The 8,431-nt window shown below is 38.2% G+C and overlaps 1 protein-coding gene across 5 annotated transcripts in view; it reads left to right on the top strand.

Annotated features, from left to right (window-relative positions):
* The first annotated feature begins 325 nt into the window (after positions 1-325).
* Positions 326-8,431, top strand: part of LOC113815970 (potassium voltage-gated channel subfamily KQT member 1) — a 727,087-nt gene continuing 718,981 nt past the window's right edge. For all 5 annotated transcript variants that reach the window (XM_070144788.1, XM_070144786.1, XM_070144787.1 and 2 more), the window contains exons 1-2: positions 326-469; positions 7,161-7,200. The gene's annotated coding sequence lies outside the window, so the exon portion shown is untranslated. The remainder of the gene's footprint in view (positions 470-7,160; positions 7,201-8,431) is intronic.

Genomic DNA, 8,431 nt, shown 5'->3' with positions numbered 1-8,431 from the left:
TTCTCGGTATGCAGTGACGTATTAATGACGTAAACAGTAACCTATGACGTCACTATCGGTATTTTTTCAAGATTATATCGCATTTGTTTTTTTCCGAAGATTATTTGATCCAAGAAAAGAGACATTATCAAAATGACTATTTTTCGTTTGCCTTATACACAGATTTTGGTTGCTCCTTTAATACATGTACGGTCTTTGTTTCTATCCCTGCAATCCAACATAGAAAACGGGAATAACAGAGATAGCCAATCACAGCACGAGATCTGCAGCCAATCAGCGCCTTCGGGAAAATACTTTGAGCAGTTGATCAGTTGCGCGGAATCTTTGCTAAGTGAGTGACGTTCGGTGTTTCCATCTTTTTTTTCTTTTTTTCAGTGGCGAACTTCGATTCGTTCGGGTTAATATAAATATGTGTGTGTGTGTTTTGTACGGAAAGGTTTTCGACGATATGAGAAGCAGGATTTTAAAGGTATTTTCTCTTCCTTATGTTTTATGATTATTTATTTTGTGAATGCTTTTTTTGATGGCCTGGTTAACCTTCGCCTTTATTTCGTCGCGTTCCATTCGTCGCTGTGAATGCCTTAGATAAGAAAGCGAGTACCATTACTCAAATGGTAAATCTAAGTTAGACAGCCGCGCCTATTAGTTTGTTTGTTTTTTCTCCTATCCCCTTCAATCTTGGGTGACCCTTGGAGAATTGGGGATTGTAGGTGGGCGAGGGGGGGGGGGACACGGAAGAAATAGTGGAATTAAAAGTGAAAATTTTGAAAAAAAAATGTATAATCCGAACGAGATTGTGGCGTCGCTGCGGGATGCGCCGGTGTCAATGTTGCCGAAATCCCGACGAAATTTCTTAATGTAACCTAACCTAACCTAACCTAACGAAATTTCTTAACGTAACCTAACTTAACTAACCTAACCTAACCAAACCAAACCAAACCAAACCAAACCAAACCTAACCAACCTAACCAACCTAACCAACCTAAGCTAAGCTAAAAAACCTAACCAACCTAACCTAACCTAACCTAACCTAACCTAACCTAACGAAATTTCTTAACGTAACCTAACCTAACTAACCAAACCAAACCAAACCAAACCTGACCAACCTAACCTAAACCAACCTAAGCTAAGCTAAGCTAAAAAACCTAACCTAACCAACCTAACCTAACCTAACCTAACCTAACCTAACCTAAACCAATCTAAGCTAGGCTAAGCTAAGCTAAAAAACCTAACCTAAGCTAACCAACCTAACCTAACCTAACTTAACCTAACCTAAACCAACCTAAGCTAAGCTAAGCTAAAAAACCTAACCTTACCAGACCAAACCAAACCTATCCTAAAGCTAAAAAACCTAACCTAAAGCTAAAAAAAACTAACCAAACCAAACCAAACCAAACCTAAAGCTAAAAAACCTAACCTAACCTAACCTAACCTAACCTAAAGCTAAAAAAAAACTAACCAAACCAAACCAAACCAAACCTAAAGCTAAAAAACCTAACCTAACCTAAAGCTAAAAAACCTAACCTAACCTAACCTAACCTAACCTAACCTACCTATCTAAGCTAAGCTAAACCAACCTAAGCTAAGCTAAAAAACCTAACCTAACCTAACCAACCTAACCTTCCAAACCCCCGTATTTTGTATATTGCAGAAAGCTCACAGTATTGTTTTCATTCGAGACGGTCCGAGACAACGATGTCTGTGGATTATAGAGAGGCAACTTTTGAATTTCAATTAATTAAAGCACAACCAGTGAGGTCCCCACAATTTTATTAACTTCCCCGACATGTACGAACTCTAGTCAATAATTCTGTTATACTTTCCTTTATATATATAGTGCGGCTGCCTAAATTAGTATTGCCACTCAAATTAACGATAAATGAATTAATACACAAAATAAGATAATTTGTTTGATCCTCACGTACAATAATTCAATAACCTGAAACGACCATCCATTCTTGGGAGCAAACTGCCCTTGTGTAAGTGGCGCCGACCTTGAATAATAGCCTCGTTTGGTGATTTAGATGCTTAAATTCCTCTTGTTACTAATTTCAGGTGTATTTGTTCAGTTATTTATATAAGGAACAAATATTTTTTTCTTTAAAGGCCCGGGCGAAGCATGACGTTGCAAATCTAACCTAATTAAACTAATTCGTAAATGGTTATTTCGTTTGCTTTATACTTCTAGGGATATCATGGAAATGACGAAGTTTGGTGAATTCTTTGGATGGTAATGGATTAGTCTTTGTTCTTAGATGGACCAGTTGCAAGCAAGGTGTTTTAATAATTTGATAGATCACGTACACACACACACACACACACACACGCACACGCACACGCACACGCACACGCACACGCACACGCACACACACACACACACATACACACACATACACATACACATACACATACACATATGTATATATATGTACATGTTATGTATGTATATATATATATATATATATGTACAGTATTTATATGAACATTTATATATACATATGTATATAGATATACATGCATGTGTATATTTTGATCGTTCATTTGTGTAGTGCTCTTGTTTTCATATTGTTAAACAAGATAACTTTCTCGGGTATTTGTAGACTGTACTGGGTAACCGTAGGCGATTATAGTTATACAAACATGTAGTTGCAATTTGTTTAGCTGTATTGTTGGGTAATCATGTAAAATATTCAGACACTAATTAGTTAATGCTGACAAGACTAATCGCTGTGGCTGATTCCATTAGCGAATGATTACCTCAGACTGCCTCATTCAGTAAGGGTAATTAACGGTTACTAGCCATAGTTAGAAGCGGTGAATATTTCCCCTGGTCAAGGACCTTCACCTCGACTGCTCATAGCCCACATCCGATATGAGGTTGATAATAACAAGTGCATGCAAGCGTAAAATCCCAGTTTTACACTATATGATGGAAAGGGGGGGTAACAGCCAGCGTTGGGGAAGGGGGAGGGAATAGCCAGCGTTGGGGAAGGGGGAGGGAACAGCCAGCGTTGGGGAAGGGGGAGGGAACAGCCAGCGCTGGGGAAGGGGGAGGGAACAGCCAGCGTTGGGGAAGGGGAAGAGAACACCCAGCGCTGGGGAACAAAAAATAGAAAGCGACTGATGTTGATAAAAGACATCGGAAATGACCTGGCGTGTAGGCCTACTGAATGGTATGGAGTAAAATTCGACATGTTTTCCAAAGTCAAGGTGAACGGGGATGATGATGGCACGTTGTAAGGGAGAGCCAGAACAGACCAAGTTGCAGGCAGCTTACTCGAATGGCCGAACCCAATGAGGTTAATTTAAGGCGATGTCCATTTCCCTCTATCTACGCGCGTCGCTGTAAATAACTTTTTCCTTAACATTATCAATTCATGAAAATTAACAATATTATTTCATTGACACTAACATTATCATTAACATTTCATCAACATTAACATAACCATTATACCACTCTTCTTACTATCAATATTACTATTATCCGCTTTACCATCATCATTATTGATTTCATTAATATTTATTACTATTACTATTATCAATCGCTTACCAAAACGCAATAATAAGATATATAGAAAAAAAATACAATTTTCGCGCTTTTTCCACGCCCATAACTCAACTCTAAAACATTATCACGCGACGCCCTTTGGTTTATTGGGATTCGAGCATGATATGAAAAAGTGTGTTTAGTGAAAACTTCAACCGCCAAATGGTTTGGAAATTAGAGCACCGACTTGTTTTGCCATAATTCAGACCAATGCCGAGGGGGCAGAGGGGAGAGACCGATTTTGGCCAAACTTACAACTTCGAACTACATTCTAAGTCTTTACGATCGTCGTAACAACCGTCGTAAAGTTAGGACATTTTTGTCTCGGACCAAATTTTTTTAAACACGAAATTGACTCCAAAGACGTTCTGAGCGAAAAAAAAATCTTTTAGAATTACCCCAAAACATTTGTACCAAAAAGATTCAAATTCGTTGACCAAAAACTAGTTAGAAATTAGATGGCCTCCAAAGGTGGCCCTTTCATGTATTTTAAGTGACACCACCTTTGCATGCATGAGTAAAGCAAGATATTTACAGTACTCACGGTTATTTTTCCTTTTTCTTTTGATAGCTAATTGTAGACGTCGGAAATTTAATGTTTGTAGAGCATACTGTTCAATTCGATGTTCAGCAGACCCATGGTGACTTATTAGTAGCTGCCGATACTGACTTACCGACTGGCTGCTGATATAGTGACTGATTGACTGACTGACCGGCTAAGCCACCGACTGACTCGTTCACTCACTCGCCCACTAGACTGACTACAGACTGACTAGACTGGCTGGCTGGCTGACTGAATGACTGACTGAGTGACTGAATGACAGAACAGATTTAACCGATTTACTGACTGACTGATTATCTGATTGTTTGCCTGATTGAACAGAATGGATAACTGACTGGCTCTCTTACAGATTAATTCATTGTTTTAGACATATGACTGAATTATATACTGTCTGACTGACTAACTTATTGACTTAGTGACTGAAGGACTAGTAGGTACTGAGTTAGTAGCTTACTATTCTCTATCTGATCAACTGACTGTCCAACAGATTGACTGACTGACCGTCTCGATGTGTGGTTATTTTTTTTTTTATCGATTCAATGTATCTCTAACTCACTCATTATAGGCTCACTGAATGAGTATTGTCGGATTGTCGATAAAATAACCTTTCTTTGTTTTTGCAGGATCAAAATTGTAGTTCGTACTGTAAATATCTGGCGTTACTCATGCACGCAAAGGTGGTGTCACTTCAAATACATAAAGGGGCCACCTTTGAAGGCCATCTAATTTCCACTTAGTTTTTGGTCAACGAATTATTCATATTTTTTTCTTATCGTCCTTATCAATATGATAATGTTTATCATTATTATATTATTATCTTTGTATACGGACCTTGTAGGGCAGTAGGTATGTCTTTAATATTCTAATATATTTACTTATTTTTTCTTCATTTAAGATAAGTGAAAGTAATAAATGTATATGAAAAAGGAGGGAAAATATTTATGGCGCTGTCCAAAGTTTTATGCATTCACTGTGTAACTCTTTTCTTGAAGCTAAAGTCAAGATAGCTTTATACACGTTGGGGACATTCCAAAACAATATATATATACACATTGTCAGGGTGCGTTATCAAACATTGAATTCGTAGTGGTTGCGAAGAATAACGATAAGAATGAAAAAGGTGGAAAGCAGAGAGAGAGAGGGAGGGAGGGGGAGAGCACGAGGGAGGGAAGAAGAGAGAAAGAGAGAGAGAGGCGAAATAAAGGAGGGTGAGAACGAGAGAAAGGTAAAGAGAGACGGTGTTTGAGAAAGGGAGAGAGACAATGGGGAGAAAGGGAGAAGGAAAGAAAGGGAGAATGAGAGAGAAAGTAATGTACATGTATATATATGTATACATACATACATATATATATATATATATATATATATATATATATATGCAAACATACATATATGTAATGTTTATATATGTTTCTTGCTTTTCTTATATATTTCGGTTAAATTCTCGTTTCTCATCCCCCCTCTTCTCTCGAAACATTTTCCCAGCCTCGTCCAAGCTGACAAAGGAGGAGGAAGACCGGCCCCTCAAGTGTTTGATTTCGAATTCCGAACACGAGCGACGGAGGGGGCAGATTGGTGTAATTATAGAGGCCTTCTGATGCCCTCTTTGCCTCGGTGTCTATTTGGGTCGCTTTAATTGGTTGCTAGATCTTTCCGTGTCTTCGCGGGGGAAATATTGACTTTTTTTCTCTCGTGTTGGGTGTTTGTGTGTTGATTATGTATGTGCTTGTGTTGGAAGTGGAGGGCACTCTTGATTACTCTGTCGCTTGCTCTCTCTCTCCTTTTCTCTCTTTCTCTTTTTTTTCTCTCTCTCTTTCTTCTCTCTCTCTCTTCTCTTTCTTCTCTCGCTCTCTCTCTCTCTCTCTCTCTCTCTCTCTCTCTCTCTCTCTCTCTCTCTCTCTCTCTCTCTCTTTCTCTCTCTCTCTCTCTCTCTCTCTCTCTCTCTCTCTCTCTCTCTCTCTCTCTCTCTCTCTCTCTCTCTCTCTCTCTTTCTTTTTCGTTCTCTCTCTCTCTGCGTGTGCGTCCATATATACAAAGGATAAATGCACACAATGAGTAAGAAAGTAAGAAAAATAAAATTAATAAAAATTCTCAGAGATATTTCCTCCCTTCCGGTTTTCTTCGTTTGCCTTTCGGTCACTTTACACCCAAAGGAAAGGAGGGGGGGGGGGTGCGGAAGGAAGAAGTGGCTGGGGAAGGGGATGTGGAGGGTAAGGGGAAGCAGGAGGAAGAGAAAGAGGGACAGGGAAGAGAGTGAAGAAGGAAGAGGGAAACAATAGGAAGATGGAGGTAAGAAAGGCAGCAGAAAAAAAGGCGCAAAGGAAAGAAGGTTGAGTGAGAAAGAGAGAACAGGGATTGGGAAAAAGCCGGTGGGGGAGAAATAGAGAAAGGAAATGGAGGAAAAAAGGGAGAGGGAGGGGAGGAAGAGGGCTGGAAAAAAGGAAGTGAAAGAAAAGCAAACATTATAATTTATTTGCCGCTGAGTTCGCAGATTTGGTCTTTATTGGATTGGAAGAAATATTTGTTATCTCTCCTGATTTATAGATATATAATAATAAAAATATAGGTCTTACGATAGCCATAAACTATATAATTGGTGTGTAGATTGCTATGATAACATAGAATATTATGTTTGTTTTTATTGATGATTTCAGGTATTTCCGTTACTATAATGAATTATTTTCTTATTCCAATTGAAATCGCTGTTGTTGGAAGAATTTCTTTAATCATAATAAGCTGATACAAGTGCACACATTCTCTCTCTCTCTCTCTCTCTCTATTATTCTCTCCCTCTATTATTCTCTCTCTCTATCATTCTCTCTTTCTCTCTCACTCTTTCCCTCCCTCCCTCCCCCCCCTCTCTCTCTCTCTCTCTTTCCACTCCCTCCCCCCCCTCTCTCTCTCTTTCCCTCCCTTCCTCCCTCCCTCACTTCCTCTTTCTCTCTTTCCCTCTCCCCCCTCTCTCTCTTTATTTACACTATTTATTTTTAGATTCATATTTGTGTTTATTGTTCTCTCTTTTCCTAACTGATTTTTCTTTTCGTATACCAGTTTCTCATCCAAAGTGAGAGCGTCAACGGAAGAAAAATAAGTGAGTATTGTATTTTATTCATTGCATATCATTTATCTTTGGTAACATTTTTTTTTTCGTTTTATTTATCTGAAGATCAACATAATCACGCAAATTTATCATCTCATTCCTCTTCTGATTATATGATCTTATATCATCTTATAAATTATACCTTTTTTATCGCTTCGTTATGCTTCTCCGTGTAACCCCCACCCCCCACCCCCACCCCACCTCCTCCAATCCTCCTAAACAAGATTTTTTCCTAAATAAGTTTTTTGAAATTTTAATTAGATAGCCTCAACCTGGATCATGTAAAATAAAAACTGTCAGGGAAGAAGTACTTTGTTGTTGTCATGTATTTTTTTTTCTTTGCTAATTAGAGTAAACCTCCTTCGACTGTCTTTTAGTGTAGGTTGTTAAGTCCTTGACCCCGCCCTCCTACCTCCTCACCCTGAAGAGAGAGAGAGAGACAGAGAGAGGGGGGGGGGGGAGAAAGCAAAAGAGAGAGAGAGAGAGAGAGAGAGAGAGAGAGAGAGAGAGAGAGAGAGAGAGAGAGGGGGGGGTGGGGGGGGTGGGGGGAGAAAGCAAAAGAGTGAGAGAGAGAGAGAGAGAGAGAGAAAGAAAGAATGAGAGAGAGAGAAAAAAAAATAGAGAGAGAGAAAGAGAAAGCAAGAAAGAGAAAGAGAAAGTCGAAGAAATAAATATATCTAGGACAAAAGCTAATTAGATCCTAATGCTATAAACAACTCCCCCCCTCCTCCACCCCTCCCCCCTGAGCCCCTTCATCCCACTCCTTTCCATTTCCAGAAGAAAAATATAAATGGAAACCAGAGATTGGATAAATAAAAAAATAATAGTAATAATAAATAAATGAAATAAGTAAAAGTAAATAATCATGATATTTGTATTTAATTGTGTGTTGCCTGGGAAGACTTTACTACTGTAATGCGATAGAAATTATTTTCATGTTTTATGGTATAGTTGAATGCTGATAAGATTGTGAGTAATTGCTTTGCTGTTTTATTATGTATTTGAATGCTGATAAGATTATTAAATAGGTTAATGTTGATTATTATAAGGTATGCAAAACATGGAATCGTATCGCCTTCACTCTTTTTTTATAAATACATAGATGAATAATTGAATAAAAAGATGAATAAGCAAGTAAATTTTAAAAAAGTATGTGAAAATAATTAGATAAATATATATAGGAAAGGAATAACTGACCATATAGATAAAATGTTTAAAAAAT

The sequence above is a fragment of the Penaeus vannamei genome, chromosome 32 (genome assembly GCF_042767895.1).
Source record: "Penaeus vannamei isolate JL-2024 chromosome 32, ASM4276789v1, whole genome shotgun sequence".
In the NCBI taxonomy this organism is placed as follows: Eukaryota; Metazoa; Arthropoda; class Malacostraca; order Decapoda; family Penaeidae; genus Penaeus; species Penaeus vannamei.
The sequence above is the reverse complement of the archived record's forward strand: the minus strand, read 5'-3'. Positions and strand labels throughout refer to the sequence as shown.